The 16,794-nt window shown below is 47.6% G+C and overlaps 1 pseudogene across 1 annotated transcript in view; it reads right to left on the bottom strand.

The window, feature by feature from the left end:
- Nucleotides 1-449: 449 nt before the first annotated feature.
- LOC144101244 (allatostatin-A receptor pseudogene) overlaps nucleotides 450-16,794 on the bottom strand; it is a 17,136-nt pseudogene continuing 791 nt past the window's right edge. Inside the window, exon 2 of the transcript XR_013307969.1 lies at nucleotides 450-3,916. The product of XR_013307969.1 is annotated as an allatostatin-A receptor pseudogene (transcript). The remainder of the gene's footprint in view (nucleotides 3,917-16,794) is intronic.

Below are 16,794 nucleotides of genomic sequence, written 5' to 3'. Positions count from 1 at the left end.
GGTGTGGGAGACGAGCTTCAATTGCCGTCAGCCGGCCCGCGGATTGCTGGAAGACCTCGTTTTGTCTGTGCGTAAATCTGGCCTCATACGCGGAGAATCTCAAGTTTAACTCGGTGTTGAGTTGTGATTTGATTATCGCTTCCGAGGCAGTACCTTTGGCGTTGACATGGCATTGACTATGGAGAGTTTGGCCTTGCGTTGCGGTTCCTCCACGTGGGAGGTTTCGGCGTGTGGTTTTTATCTTGCTTCCACTTAAGAGGTTGCGGGGCGTTTAAGGCTGGCGGGTGCGTCAAGTTGCGTCGCTTTTGTGGGAGAGTGCGTCGCTTGCGGATGCGGTTGGCGGGCAGGCTTCTGCTGCACTTTTGGTTTAGTTCTAGGATTGCTTAAGGGGGTTAGAATAAGTGTAGGTTTGAGACGGATTTGAGGGCCTGTGATTACTCGATGCATGGATGCGATTAGCTCCTCTTGTCTGTGCATTTTGCCTCCTTTCCGCAGCAGTGGCTTTGGAGGCCATGACCGCCCAGCTCACCTGTTTTCCGGAGAGGCTGCTGCTTCTGCTTCTGTCGGAGCGGCTGCAGTCAGCGTTCCTTCGGGTGGTACTCGGACCACTACTTGAACCGGCACTTGCGAACTTGCGGCTGCTGTCCCGGTTGAGGGATGGAGGCGGCGTCTTGTTCTTTGCTAGACGGCTGTTGTGGGCGCTTGATGAAGCGGTGTTTGCAGTTCTTCCCATCCGTCACGTGGGAACTGTGTTTTCCAACGTATTTATCAAAGCAAGATCAGTGTCACCTGCCCTATATGCTGGAAGTTTGTTCACAAGATAAATACATTCAATAAGGGATGCTAATCGCAAAACAGCCGAAACATTACGCGATAGGAATGCTGCACTGGCAGGTAATGCAGCAGTTTTGAATTTTGCTTCGCATTCAACTCGTGCGCCGGCGCTTATGTGTGCAGTTTTATAGTGCTAAGAAATTAAGAAACCATCTCAATTACAAAACACAAATTATGTTCGGTTTTTCAACTAATATTTTATTTAACATTTCCGCAACGGTAGGGCTATCAGTTCTTAAATATCCTGAGAGTTTGTGAGTTTCATGCCGCACTTTCATTTTTTGGGTATTGCAGGTTTATCACGTAATGAGTGGGTGATTTGCATGATTTAAAAATTTGTTAAGAAAGCAATGCCCGAAAAACAGGGCCGCAATATAGCTCTGAGTTTAAAATTCATTTAGCGCAATACGTTGCTCTTTACCACGTTATTTCTCTTTCGCTGCGCCCTGAATAGACACGGAAGTTTTCGTACTGAAATTTTCACGCTGGCTTTAAAGATACCTCGAGAATAAATCTGATCACCAGCGTTGCAGAGCTCGATATGTAATCTGTGATAGGCGTCGAGGTGTTGAAGGCCTTTCAGTGATACCGCGGTCCTGCACCGCACATGCTGGAGATACGGTGTGCCAGCATGAAACCATCGCTTGATATTAGTGGCCAACATGCCGAAAAGTATAATTTCTCTGACTTTGAAGGAAGAGCCTACGAACGAACACCGCAGAAATGTTGCCTTTATTGGGAAAACATGTGCAACTTTTTTAGCCGATGTCGATGGAGAGCTGTAATTCTGCCCATGCGCGATCCGACTGCTCCCTCTCACACGTTTTGAATGAAAGATGCCTTTGCAGGCAGTGCCAATATTCGCACAGGAAAATCAATACGTGCAATAATAAAAGTTACGAAATAAACTCATATGAAATAAGGAGCAGGGCAAGCCTGTCTGTTTCCACTGCAATGAAACTTTCTGCCCAGTTCCTGGCGTGATGAGGGATTTTATTTATAAGGCAGAAAGTTTATTGGAATCTTGTGGCAGCGGTAATCGACACAAAATTTAAATCAACAACACAGTTATTTCACAGCGCTCACAGTTATTTACACTGCTAGTATGGTTTATGGGCATTTAACGTCCCAAAGCGACATAGGCTATGAGGGACGCCGTAGTGAAGGGCTCCGGAAATTTCGACCACCTGGGGTTCTTTAACGTGCAATGACATCTCACGGTACATGGACCTCTAGAATTTCGCCTCCATCGAAATTCGACCTCCGCGGCCGGGATCGAACCCTTCTCTTTCGGGTCAGCAGCCGAGCGCCATAACCTCTCACCCACCACGGAGCCTAGTAACCCTTCTCTATTGATTTAAATTCATAGGATAGCTTTCCTTTGCCTTTACGAGCAACGGCTTTCTCGTAGACTCTATTAAAAAAAATTATCCACGACAATTGGTCGTCTTTAGCGCAGTGTTTTGATGCCGAGATCATCTCCGGGCTTCACGCGGCTGGCTTAGCCTTCTTAATAATAATAAAAGTTTTTTTTTGGAAAGTAAATGACGCAGTATCTCTCTCATATATCGTTGGACACCTGAACCACACCATAACGGAAGGGATAAAAGAGGGAGTGAAAGAAGAAAAGAAAGGGGTGCCGTAGTGGAGGGCTTCGGAATAAATTCGACCACCAGGTGATCTTTAACGTGCACTGACATCGCACAGCACACGGGTGCCTTAGCGTTTTTCCTCTATAAAGACGCAGCCGCCGCGGTCGGGTTCAAACCAGAAAACTCCCGATGAGTAGTCGAGCGCCCTAACCACTTAGGCACCGCAGCGGGTCAACTTACTCTTCTTAAAATCGCTATTTATCTTCACGCAGCACCCATGAAAGAATTTCCTAAAATTCAATCCATTTCCTCCACTCTCTCTTCGTTCACAAATTCCTTGCCATTCACGTTTCCAGCGCTCGTGTGCCTGCGTGGAGTACATTACAGGCGGGGGAGACGCCACAAGAAGCCCGGCTGAAGCAGGAGAACACTTTACAAAAACCCTTGCGGAAACTGTCTGAGAGAAACGCGTACAAAAACGGGTTCACGCATGAGTTTGTACACGCAATAACTTCCAACGCGACTGGCAACACAATGTCCGGAGGATCCGTGCTTCCTCTGTACAGGCGGACACTGGTGATGACTAGCACCACGTGCACGGGGCAACAGCAGATGGCGAAGACCAGCACGACCACAATGACGAGTCTTGTGACACGCATCTTTACACGGGTACTCTCGGCGCTCACCCTACCACCGAGAGTTACTCTGAGCCACAGTCGCTTCAGCATGAGTGCGTATAAGGCGAAGATCAAAGCCAGTGGTACCACAAAGGCCATGGTGGAGAAGGACACACCGAATGCGGCAAAGCTGTAACCAGCGTCAGGAAGGAACATGCAGGAGGAGTGGAGGTTGTCGATGATTACCATGCCATGACAAAGAAGCACCGGAACACAGGCCACGAATATGATGATCCACGTCAGTAGTATGGATCGGAAGGCGTTCTCCGGCGTCCGTATTGGCATAGACCGGAGAGGGTAGACGACCCCCAGGAACCTGTCGAGAGACATGAGGACCAAGGTGTAGATGCTGGCGAAGGCGCAAACGACGATAAGGTACTGAACGATCCGACACCAGGCGTCTCCGAAAGGCCAGTAGCTAACCGTGAAGTTCCATGCTTTGAAAGGCACGCAAAAGACGATGAACAGTAGGTCGGCCACAGCGAGGTTCGTGATGAGGATGTTCGTGGTGGAACGCATATGACGGTTGGAAAGTACGACGAGAACAACGAGGGCGTTACCGAGTAATCCTACGATGAAAATGATACCGAAAAAGATGGGAAGAACAATTCCCAGCACCCTGTCGCCGCGGTAGTCGTAATGAACCGTCTGGTTTTCTTGGCTCAGCACGGATGTGCTGGAGTCCCCCCATGTCTTGCAGAGGTCCCCGGTGCTGTTGCAACTTGTCATCAGGGCTGTAGCGGTGGTAGTGTTCTGCGCCTGTGAGATTTGCATGGTCCTCAGCAACATTTTGGGTTATCGGATCAGCGTGATCTGTAAAATACAAATTTAGAAATGCAGTGAGCCCTCATGAAAGAAATCAAAGCACGTGTGCAGAACGCAAATCCTCGCGTGGAGAGTGGGAGATAGTGTGTGCGAAAGAGTCCTTTGTTCAAGAATGCAGTCATGATTACACGAAAACAACAATTATTCAACATGCCCAACTAGACACGAATCAACTCGATTGGGCAAAGTAAATTATCAAAACTTAACACGCGGATATGACGTGCTCTTGGGGGATCACAAAATATTTAGATACATCAGTAATTCGATATTTGAAATGTAAATAGATAATTAGCGTTTTACAGAGAAGCGTCGCACAATTCTGTTTCCTGTTCATAAAGTTGGCTCTGGAGACCTGGCATCACCTCAAGAGTGCTTATGAAAGTAACCTGCAAACAGTAAGCGGTTAGAAAGCGCTTAACAAGCAGGTACCGTGGTGGCCATACCAGGGTTGAAAAACTTAAACACGCTTCGTAAAAGGTTCCCCGGTTACGCACCAGGAGTCTGAAACTATGCATGTCGTAAACTAGAGCTTATCCAGTGTTCACTTGAAATTCTGAGTTTCCCCGTTTGCCGCTGACACACAAAAACACCGGCTTTTTCTCGCACAAAGGCTTTGTGAAGAGAAGCAACCCAACTATTTTCATTGTTAGATGATTCTGTTTTTTTAAATATGGAATGTGTCTGTAAACTTGATTGCAAGCGTGCATGATTCCCGCGATCTAACTTTTAGCGACCATGACTGCCGCATAACTGTGCAAACAATGACCTTGGCTACGTTCAGCCCAGTCTCGCTTTAGCACCGAGTTCTATGAAATAACTTACCTACAAGACGTTCGCCTGTCCGTAAATCATACATGCTAAGTCCGTTTGGGATCCCCATAAGACTAACCTGGTCAATACCATTGAGTCGATCCAGAATTGTGTTGCCGTACTCACCTTTTCTGATGATCACAATTCCATTGTATCAGGATTAAAGCATCCAATAAACTTAACTGTACTCATCTTGCTCTGTAACATAGCACGTCTTTGTTTATTACAAGGTTCTCGCAAAATATTCACGCGCCTAATCAAAGTCTGCATGTGTTCGTGGAATACTCCCGCCTTAACCCACCGAAGGCTGTTTACCCACAAAGTGTCCGTACAACATTCCGGCGTTTGCTTTACTTGCGCAATAGCCCTCCGACTGATTCGGCAACAATTATCAGTCTTCGGCTCGTCAAATACGCCATCAACGAAGCGTATTAATTTGTCAAAACTATTGTCCATCAATGTAAATCATGTATAATATATTTTTCTGCCGTTGTTATCCGCGCCCCTTATATAACGTCTCACGTGGGGTACCCTTCAAGAATAAAAATAAAAGTGAATAAACAAACGCAAACTTCTGTTCTTTTAACTGAAGTCACAATTTGTCCATTCTTAAGAATAAAAGGGTGAACAGCATTAATCAAATAGGATGATGTTCAGCGGTATGCACAAGCAATAGACCATTACGAATGCATAGACTGCAGTAGACATCGCTATGCTATTTACTGTTGCTGACGCTCAATTAGCTATCATATAAACTTCCTAAATATTTGACTGGAGGAACTACCTTTATGCAGTCTCTGGAAGAGCCTTCACCAACAGCGAAAGAAAAAGCGTGCTTTTGAAGACACTGAGCTTACAGCGTGTCGAGGGGTCCTCTCATAAATTCGCTTCAACTCTGGCGAGTTTTTACACTACGCACCACTTTCGCAAGAACACAACATCGCAAGGAAATCTTCGTTTTGTGCCATATTGCAAAGCGTGTCCTTCTGAAAACTTCCATGGGAACGATACTTCTCACTTCGCTCGAGTGCCTAGCGCGAGTAATGTAGAGATCTAAGCGCAGTCTTCACTTGCAGCGGTTGTTCACCTGTGATGGCAGACCACTTGAATTCCGAGCCCTGAGCGTCATCTAGACTGCCAGGTGCAAGCAACCTCGATTTCAGTACGTGCAAGGCCCGATCTCAATGTCTGAGCGGCGACGCGTTCCACATTTGATATGATACAGGTGGAGTATAACAAAATATGCAATTTAACATAAGGCTATGCGATTTAACATACGGCGATGTAACATACGGCTACAGCTATACCACTCAGCCAAACCTCAAAGTTTGGCTTAGGTTTCTCGTTTACCGCTTAAACTCCTAAATTGAGCAGGAAATTGACACGTGAAATGCGCATCTACCCGCGTTGGAAAGCAGTATCAGCGCTCATGACCAGTAAATTTTTAGTTTCATCATGCGCGGCTTGTTCACGTCGTAAGAAAGCTTCGCACAATTGCCTGAACCGACATTTCCAGGTATCATTTCTTTGTGTTATCCGCGTGAAAGGTAAGCGCGAGCAAGTCTGGACTGTGAAAATGCATCTCTGGCACCTTTACACCACGTTCGCTGTCAAGCAAGCAGTGGGTGGCAGCCATGACCAGCAGTGTTCTCGAGAACCAATGCCGACCATCCCATGGGTACAGGTACCAGCGCAATCTACCGGAGCCCTCAACTCAGGAGTCGGCCTTCCAGGCTCATGAAACATTTTACGAAACCTACACAGTTCTCTCTGGACAAAAATACATCCGGAGGTGTCAAGTCGCTGAACTTCGAGGCCATGCCTCTGGTCCCTGCCGCCAGAACCACTGGTTATTGAAGGTTCCGTCAAGCCACTCGGGCAAGACTGCTGCTGTGAGCCGGTCCGCCATATAGTGTTGAAACTGAACAGCTTCGACCGGGCCTGTCAAGATGTTATTGAAATAAAGGCGCGTTGATAGCGTATGAGCAAAAGATACTAGCCTAATTACTCTAACGTCAAAGACCTTATGTACCGCACCAGACACCAAATGACCATGGGCTAGGGTGTTTTATTTGTTCCACCCAAAGTAGGTTCGTATCAGTCTACTAATGCGCGAAAGAATGCTGAGCAGATTACGTCTCTAAATGTCGGGTCCATGAGTCCACAGTGCCATGTCTAAAAAGCCCAATATTCCGTCAGTCCTCATAAATAGCAGCGAAGTCAAGGCAACATTGGAAATATGTGCCTATTTACTTTTGGTGCAGCTAGAGGTGACATGGATGGAGTGCAGCCTTCTTCAGAATTCTCCATACTTAAGACTTTGATGTCCCCACCTCAGCAGTCGCATCACGCATGCAGGCATGAGTTTTTTAAGCCGGGAAAGTCAATATATCTGTATTGGGCTTTTTGTGGATGGTCCCCTTCTTGCGCACGTGTTCGAGAAGCTGGAATATTTTTTTACGTCAAGTGATTGGTTATTGTTGAGTTTGGGTTCTTTTCCTCTCCAATGTCCCATTTTCTGTGGCTCCTTATTGCAGCTACCTACAGCGCACAAGTCAATGAGAATCTTCACCTTCTGTTCAGTTTAGAAGGGCATGGTTCCACTGGACACCAGAATTCCGCAGGGGTTACTTGAGGAGTTCTGGTGTCCAGTTCTTGCGGAGTTCTGGTGACACTAATCAATTACTCGGCGCTCACAGACGCCCGCTCTTCGACACAGCGTGAAAAGAAAATTCAGTCGTACGTCATCATCATCATCACCGGTCTGAATACGCCCACTGCAGGGCAAAGGCCTCTCCCATGTCTCTCCACTTTACTCGGTCCTTTGCCAGATGCGTCTACCATATGCCTTCAAATATCTTAATCTAAGCCGCCCACCTAATTTTCTGCCGCCTCCTGCTACGCTTGCCTTCGCGTTACATGCGCTGCCCAAGCCCATTCCTTCCTCTTGATTTCGACTAGGATGTCATTAACCTGCGTTCGTTCCCTCATCCACTGTGCCCGCTTCCGGTCCCTTAACGTTACATTAATCATTTTTCTTCCATAGCTCACGGTGTTGTCCTCACCTTGGGGTGAACCTTTTCGTCAGCTTGCACGTCAGAGTGAAGACGTCACATGGCGTATCCTAACCGGCAATTCGGAGCAAGTTTTCTTCCACCGTAAAAGTTAAGAGCGTGTTTAAATTGGAGATTTGCATTCGGATCTCTATTTCTGATTGGATACCAACCGGGTGGTTCCTAGAGTTCCTAAACATCTTGCTCCTTCCCGGAAGAACTCACCAGCACCCGCTCTTTGACACGACGTGGAAACAAAACCGAATTTTCGTAGACGATACCCTTCAGCAAGAGTTGTTGTCGTGATAGCTGGCTTCTTACTAGTAATGCCATCAAAGATTATGCGCATAAAAATCTACACGAAGACAGAAGATACGACAGGACGAGCGCAAACTACAACTAGTCTATTCAGAAGCTGACGCCTCTAAATATAAGACATGTAGGCGCATGTGCGGCGGATACACCCAGAGCATTTCTGGTAAACGTGATAACACCATAATATCCTGGAAGACAGATATAAACTATGCTGACTCGCTTCAGTATAAGACGAGAGATTTATCGCTGACGCAGGTGTGCGCATTCCTGTTAAAAAAAAAATATTCCTTTATTTCGCGCGCCACGGTGTTGCTGCCCCTGGCAAGAATATTGATTTCATTCAGTCGCGGCCTGCATTTGAATTTTCAGAAATGTTCGGTCCAATTCGTGCTACTATTCCTATCTCCTACCATGCATTCATGCTCGCCTGCACTATCAGTGACATAGCTAGTTGCTAGTTGGCGCTTCTTCCTGTCGTGTCTTCTGTCTTCGTGTCGTCTTTTATGAGCATAACCTTTGATGGTATTACAAGACAATACCCTGCTCGGCAAATCGAATAGCGGAGCAAATATCCGAGATAAGCTGTTGTCGTTGTTAGCCTATCAAAAGATGGCACATACCCACATTAGGGGATCGGCCAAGAATCGGGTGGCTATTCACCTGAAAGCAGTTAATAAAAAGGAAAAGCACGTGGGAGCGCAACACCGGTGGATTCTTCCTCATGAACAGAAAAGGGATGATAATAATAATAATAATTGGTTTTTGGGGAAAGGAAATGGCGCAGTATCTGTCTCATATATCGTTGGACACCTGAACCGCACCGTAAGGGAAGGGATAAAGGAGGGAGTGAAAGAAGAAAGGAAGAAGAGGTGCCGTAGTGGAGGGCTCCGGAATAATTTCGACCACCTGGTGATCTTTAACGTGCACTGACATCGCACAGCACACGGGCGCCTTAGCGTTTTTCCTCCATAAAAACGCAGCCGCCGCGGTCTGGTTCGAACCCGGGAACTCCAGATCAGTAGTCGAGCGCCCTAACCACTGAGCCACCGCGGCGGGTCAGAAAAGAGATGAGAGTTTTGATTTCAAAATTATAAGAATAATAATAAAGAGAGGGAATAAATAATAGTGATTAAGTCAAAATGTAATAATTGATAGAAAAGAAAAGTTTGGAACACTTAGCAAGGCAGTCGGTGAGATTCTATCAGGAAATTTAGAACAGCGGTACAAACAGATCTGTGGCTGAACCCAAATGTGGTGGCGCCAAATGATAGCAAGAGCGGGCTGCTCAAACTAAGGCCAAGATGCTGCAAGGGCTCCTCCAGCAACCGATATCGGCGTGAAAACTTTGTTTTCCTTTATGTGCTTCTCAATTTGAACGGAAGGCAAATAAGAGCTGCTTTTTGAGACAAAGGAGGAGAAACCCTGGGAACGGCGCGTTCTCGGCGGGATTTTTTCGGCAGCCCGCGGTTATCTCAAAACCAAAATCAGCAAGAAGGCAATATATCAATTCGCGTATGAAAGCGCTGCATTCACGGCGTATTCGGAACAGGTATTTTTAAACATCACCAAGTTAGAGCTTAGCTGCAAAAAAAAAACGGCTAACTTAGGCTACCTCTGAAAAGCACCTGGGTCGCTCAAATTTGTAGGCGCCCGCCAGCTTTCTAATAGACACCCAAGCGTTCAAAGCTGTATATAAAAATGATTGTCAGTGAATGAGAACTAAAAATCGCGGTGGTTTAGCTCTGGTTAAACCTGGAGTGACGTAATAGCTACATCTGGCCGCATGAAACTTGCTCAGTTGAATTGCAAAGTCAGTCTTTCGCCGCTCGGTTTCGCTGGGCGTTCCTTCTTCATATTCGTCCCACTTGATACGGCGCATGCGCACAGCTCTTGGACCTCTTGCGCAGCGCCGCCGGCAGCAGCAGCTGCTGCGCAACACATGACCAACCCACGTTATCAACCACGTGACGAACGTCCGCACGACGTGATCAACGCACGTGACCAACCACGTGACTAACGGCGCCGCCACGGAGCTCAAAAGGTGCCACGCTGAAGGGTCGAAGAGGTGGCGTAGTGTAGGTATTGCTACGAACTTAAAGCACACAATGCAAAAAACTAACCGATAGCTAACACAACACTTGCCAACTTCCACTTGAATCCATTTCTGCGGCCGTCACGGTGGCTTAGTGGTTATGGCTCTCGGCTGCTCACCCAAAAGACGCGGGTTCAATTCCAGCCGCGGCGGTCAAATTTTGGCGGAGGCTAAATTCTAGAGGCTCGTGTGCTGCTCGATGTCAGTTCACGTTGTTATGAACGGCATGCCTACCAGCCGAAGAGCATTAAGGTGCAGATTACATCGACCGGGATGACTCCAGTGGCGGCAACAGCAGCAGCATTTTCGACAGGTCGTTTGACATCACGATGGCCCCACCAAAAAGAGGATAACTGGCTGGTAAGTAGCCGGTGGGGTTGTTCCCACGCTCGGCTCGGTGCGATGATCTTCCCTTTGGGTCCCCGCAAGAAGCGACCGACGATGGACAGACGACAGTGCAAGAGGGAACGGTGTCTTCAAGCAATTAACCGTTTCTGGCAGGAGCCGGCTCGAATCGGGGAAAGCCAGCCGCAGTTGACGCCGGCGGCGCTCGCACGCGTGCACCTGCGTTCGATAGATACGTGCCGCTTGCAGTACTGTTGCACTACTATGCGAAAAAGCTGCGGACTTGCGTTTCCTCCTCGCCCATTCCAACGAGTGCCTCCGCGTGCTAAGTGCTGTGCAACTCTTCCGACCTTGAAGAGGTGTGCCTTGTGTTGAATTGCAACCGCTTGGTGAAGGGGCGGTGGCTTAAGACCGCCGTATACAATCGTTATTGAGCGGCTTCCGCTCGGCCCACTTGGAGAGCGGACCGCCCGTTTTCGGCCTCCGGGCAGACATGGGGCGGAATGGTGTTGTACGATCACTTTGGTGCTTGCGAGCGAGCCAGATGGTTCTAGCATTCCGATTGGCGCGCCCGGCAGTGCCTGTCGTCTAATCGCGTGCAGCGGTACACGGATGTGCTTGTAACAAAACACCCATATATCTTTCAGTAGAAATTGCCCGTATTAATTGCGGCATACTCGAGACATCCGTTGCGTCAACGCTTTTTTGGTACAATCGTGGTTGGCTGTGATATAGCATGAATATCGGTGCGGCCGACTCTTACGGCCGCGAACCAATTCGTGACAAAACTTTCCAACATCGCAGGAGATGCTAATAATCTGAAACGATGTTTGGGGAAACGATATGAATCTGAATCGAGAAAGCACTCGGCCTTTAAGCAGGGAATATAGCGTCTAAGAGACGGTTGTACTATGTTCGCTAAGTTTGTTAAATCCAGTTTTGTTAGAGCTCTGTTTGCCTTGCACAGAGAAGGGTGGGGGGGGAAACTTGATTCCGATCGCTGCTCAAAACTGACTGCTCTGCAGAAGTGTTCGAGGCGGTTTCACTTGCCTTTCGTGGTATGTGCGAAGTTAATTGTCAGACTGATATCTTCCATGACTTTTTCTCCATACTCTATCGACCAATGGAATGAACTGCCGCGAAAAAATTGTTGAATGCGAAACTGGAACTTGCTTTCGAGCTTTTTGTTGTTGTAAACTATGAATATAGAAGTAAAAAACCCCGCAGCCTGAGCTCTTTTCTGTTTGTGTATCACTGAGGATATGTTTGTGATCTCGTGAACAGTAGTGTAATTGTTCCAGTGGAGGTAGATGGGCTGAGTGGTTTTAAGATGTAACAAATTCGGAGCTCGCTACACTAATAAAGATTGTTGCGAAGGAATTTAACAGAAAACCTTCATGTGAAACATTCTAGGAGGCCTGGCTCAAAAACACAAAATGATTTCTTGTGTCTAGTTGCTTATAGTGCAAAGAATAAATACAGCGTGAACGCCAGCAATCGTTGAAGACGGAAGATCAACTGAATAATAATAATTGATTTTTTGGGGAAAGGAAATGGCACAGTATCTGTCTCATAAAGCGTTGGACACCTGAACCTCGCCGTGAGGGAAGGGGTAGAGGGGGGAGGGAAAGAAGAAAGGAAGAAATAGGTGCCGTAGTGGAGGGTTCCGGAATAATTTCGATCACCTGGGGATATTTAACGTGCACTGACATCGCAGAGCACACGGGCGCCTTAGCGTTTTTCCTCCATAAAAACGCAGCCGCCGCGGTCAGGTTCGAACCCGGGAACTAGGGATCAGTAGTCGAGCGCCCTAACTACTGAGCCTCAACTTAATGAATCGCATTTCGGTATAAACAACTCGTACGACATCCAGGTCGGCCGGGAAAGGTTCCAAAATGCAGCCAACAACACTGTAAAATATCTCCAAGGTGGAGAAATTACAAGTCACAGCGTAATTGATTTTTCTCATTGCCTAGCACGCCTAAAGCGGACATTGTTCATTTGTGAAAAACCCGCCGCGGTGGCTCAGTGGTTAGCGCGCTCGGCTACTGATCCGGAGTTCCCGGGTTCGAACCCGACCGCGGCGGCTGCGTTTTTATGGAGGCGAAACGGTAAGGCACCCGTGTGCTGTGCGATGTCAGTGCACGTTAAAGATCCCCAGGCGGTCGACATTATTCCGGAGCCCTCCACTACGGCACCTCTTTCTTCCTTTCTTCTTTCACTCCCTCCTTTATCCCTTCCCTTACGGCGCGGTTCAGGTGTCCAACGATATATGAGACAGATACTGCGCCATTTCCTTTCCCCAGAAACCAATAAAAAAATTGTGAAAAGGATGAAAGAAGAAAAGAATATTCTTTCTCTTTAAGAAAGAATGTAGCTGAACACTAAGAGAGCTTCATGTAAGCCGAGAGTCGTGAAGAGCATAACTGATCTTCGTAGCCTTGTTATTCATATAGTGCAATATATCGCCTGAGTCTACTAGTTGGCACATATTTGGCCACAGGCAACAAAAACATTTAGTTCAAACAACCAAATACCGCAGTAAATTGACTTTTGACACCAGCTGTACTTCTTAAGTGCTGAAGGTGAAGTCTCACATCCACAACAAAAATTCGATTGCTTGCTTTAGTCGAAAAAAAGAAGAGTAAGAAGTGGGGCTTTTACTACAAAAACTAAATACTGGAAATATTTGTAATTAGCAAGAACGCGCACTAACGGAAGGGGAAAAAGGGTCACATAATTAGTCTCATCAGGAGGGAATTTTGACGAACAGGAATTGCCAGTGCATCGTCAACGCTATATTTGCAGGTGGGATTTACTCTTGCTCTCACCTCTTCTACTCAGGTGAAAAAGAGATAGAGATAAAACATTTATCGTGAGTGAGGAAGGTTGATCGAGCAACACAAAAGTTTCCGGTCACGCTACAGAGCCCCGCACATAGCTCAGCAGCAGGTAACTATACCACAACACGAAACAGCGGGAAAACAGTAAAATGGTCGGGAGACACAATAAGACGGCATCTAGAATAATGCCATTCGGAAGACCAATGACTTCCGCGCATACCGCATACAGGAGCGGAATGGTAAAAACTCAGTGATTCCGGCCATAATTCATCTGAGCGGCTTAAACGATTTAAAAATGAAGAGGTCGTTCAAATCGCCGAAGTAGAAAACTACGCCCGAAGTGAATAGATGAGCGAAGCGGTGCAGTCGGGTAGACCAGCTTGTACTGAAGCACACGAACTGCGCTAAAGGGTGCACAGTCGAAGAGAAAAGCTTCCGAACCGCGAGATCCGCAAATGAAGGCGACACCTCTATTCTTAGCCGCCGGATGCAGACCCCACTTGTGGAGGTGAAATAAGAGGACTTTGACTTTCACATCCACAAGTGCGGCACCCAAACCAGGGGCTAATGTCTGAATCATCAGCTTTTTCTTGGGCGGATCACTTGGTCCGGAGAGTTTTGTCCCTGACTGTACAAGAGTTGCATCCTACCCGCCACCAATGTGTCCTGCTGCTGAAAATAAGCGTAGCGTCTTATTTCTGCCTTGGGGATTTCATCAAGAACTGCGGCAGAATTGTCCTTTTATTTTAAAATAACTACTAATTGTTTGAACTCATATCTAAGAAATTTATTCAGGTATGCACAATAAGGCTCCTTCACTACCATGTCAATTATAGATACATATATCGCTCTGCATGAAATCTTTCAGCTATAAATATTCCTATCAAAATTTAACCACTGCTCTTAACAGTTTTCTAAGTCGTCAGCATTGCAAGGATCGCTTCGAAAAGTGCGGTGGCTGGTGCACCAGAATCCACTGTCTGATCATTTGTTTCTCAACGTAGCCAAAGCTTCGTGATCTTCAGACAAAAAAAAAAACACATGGAAGGCACACATAGTCTTGATTTCAAGTTTGCAGATTTTAATATCAGTGTTACTTAGGTACGTTTTCTGACGCACATCAAAAAGCGTAAATATATGTGGCGAATTACTAACAGGCATGGTTTGTTGGAAGAAGCAATTAAGACCACCAGGAGCAATTTTTTCGGAGCTTGCTGACGACGTCCTACGTCACAAAGCGAGGTTCTGGGACAAGTTACTACACCGAAATGTTAAAGCCCAAGAGGCAGTCGAGTGCTCCTGTGCAAAACAAACACAAAATATGAGCCAAGCAATCTTCCTTCAGCCTCTTCTTCGGATACTTATCTGCTTAGCAAGCGGTTCGCCTGAGTTTCTGCTGCGACCGAAGAGCACGCAGGAAACGTCTCCCGCCAGGTCGGCGTGCTTTTTCATCATTGTACCCCAGCCCTTCGTGTCAGTCAATTCACTCCGATGAGCACAGATATAGTCGATGGCACGACGGCGCAACGCGGCAGCGTTGTGGCGGCCGGCGAGGATGAGCGCGGTCGCAGCATTCTCGACATCCAAACGTTCGAAGAAGGCCTCTTGGCAGATGTCTCGAAGACCACGCAGGCAGTACTTGTCGGCTGCCCAGAAGAGGGAGTCTGCCATAGAAGCGAGGTGCGGCGAGCGGCCGGTGTAGACAAAGGACAGCAATTAGCTGAACACGTCATAGTCAACGTCCGAAATTACGACCTCGCCTTGTTGCGCTTCCAGCATCTGGTAGCTAAGCATGGCTCTAAACACAGGCGACCGGGACGCCAGCATCGCCTTGTGCGCACGGTATGCGCCTCCGCCGACCATAATGGTGAGATCCACGTAGCTTCCGCTCTCCAGTAGCCTGTGGAAGTCTTCGAAGAGTCGGCAATCAGCCATGTAGGCGATGTCCTTCTCACATCTTCCTGCCACGCTGACGTAGCCATCAAACACTGTCTACTCGCAGCGTATCACGAGGTTGCATCCCTGCAAGAGTTTAAAACTGTCGCCTTCAAGGACGCTTCTGGGGATGAATCTGCGGAAACCCCAGCCCCTTCAATTTCTAGAGAAGGGGCGAACTCCAGTAATGCCTTTATGCAACTCCTGCTTACTTGCACTGACAAAGGAAAATGCAGCCTGCGCAAGCACGTCATGCTGACCTGTGTAAAAGACGAAAAGAGAGAAATATTCTTGGCCGCAAACTGCCACCTCCAGGCTCAGTGGAAGGTACCAATTTCCTGATGCCTGGTCTCGTGTGGGAAAATGTGAGTTTCGGATGGTGCTTCCCGCCTGAGGGTGCGAAAACAGGGCGTATGTCCCTCACCAACCAGCGGAAGGAAAGATTTTCAGTCCTCTGCTCTGTGATGCAGCTGTATTCGGCCACGGATATGGCGGCGCTGCTTTGGGAAGGCGTTCAAATAATGTCGTGAGTCCTACTTGTCGCGTGCCGGGAAAACAGCTTACCGCGAACTGCCGTTCCCAGCGACGACCCGTCTGCGAGAGGCTCATCCAGGCGATGTGCCTGGCCTCAAATGAGCGCCGTGAATCGGTGGCTGTTGTTGTTGTCCTACCAATGTGGCACATGCCCACAAAGGGGGATTTGCCAAGAATTAGGGAGTTTTTCAGAGTAATCTTTTCGTGGACGAAAATAAACTAAATGCCGAGGAAGAAAGCAGTGAACAAAAATAAAAACCGAAATAAAACGGGAAATGCATTACGTCCCCAGGAAATCGACACTGCGATTTGTAGCCGAGTTGTTAAAAGGTAACGACAGTTGTAAAAATATTAATAGTATTGAAAAAATGTTACCAAGGAATTGGTGGTCGCTTGCGCACTTCGGTACCGCTTCCTCTACTGCTTATTCGGTGTGTCTTTATTTGCTATGCAACAGCATCAGCAAGGATGTCATAACACTGCTAATGTAGAGGCCGGGAATATGCGTGCAACGGTCACGATACCGGTCGGCTACGAAACTTTGAGCTTAAGGCGCATGCACACTACATCACAATTCCGGTGAGCGAAGCAGATTCGCCCAGATTCGGCCGCTTTTGGCGCCGACGAAGGCGAAAAGCGGCGCAGCGAGGGCTATCGGTCCGGAGCCCATTTTTCCGCCTTCGCCGCGGAAGCGACGAAGGACCGATGACGTCACATCCGGTCAAAGTACAGTTTGGCGGCATGCATGGCAGCGGAATGGGCTGGCGCTCATCTGTGGAGATGTTGCCATAAACGAGCACCCAATCCTATACAAGGTCAATTTAAATTTCAAGGACGTGACCCACAAAAAAAAAAGCTGTGCCAAAAAACCGGAAACGAACTAGGAGTGCCGGTAAGTACAATCGCTTTTATACCTTGCATCACGCCGATGCTCGCGAG

Source organism: Amblyomma americanum, chromosome 8 (genome assembly GCF_052857255.1).
Source record: "Amblyomma americanum isolate KBUSLIRL-KWMA chromosome 8, ASM5285725v1, whole genome shotgun sequence".
Classification (NCBI taxonomy): Eukaryota; Metazoa; Arthropoda; class Arachnida; order Ixodida; family Ixodidae; genus Amblyomma; species Amblyomma americanum.
This window is presented reverse-complemented; position numbering and strand designations above follow the sequence as displayed.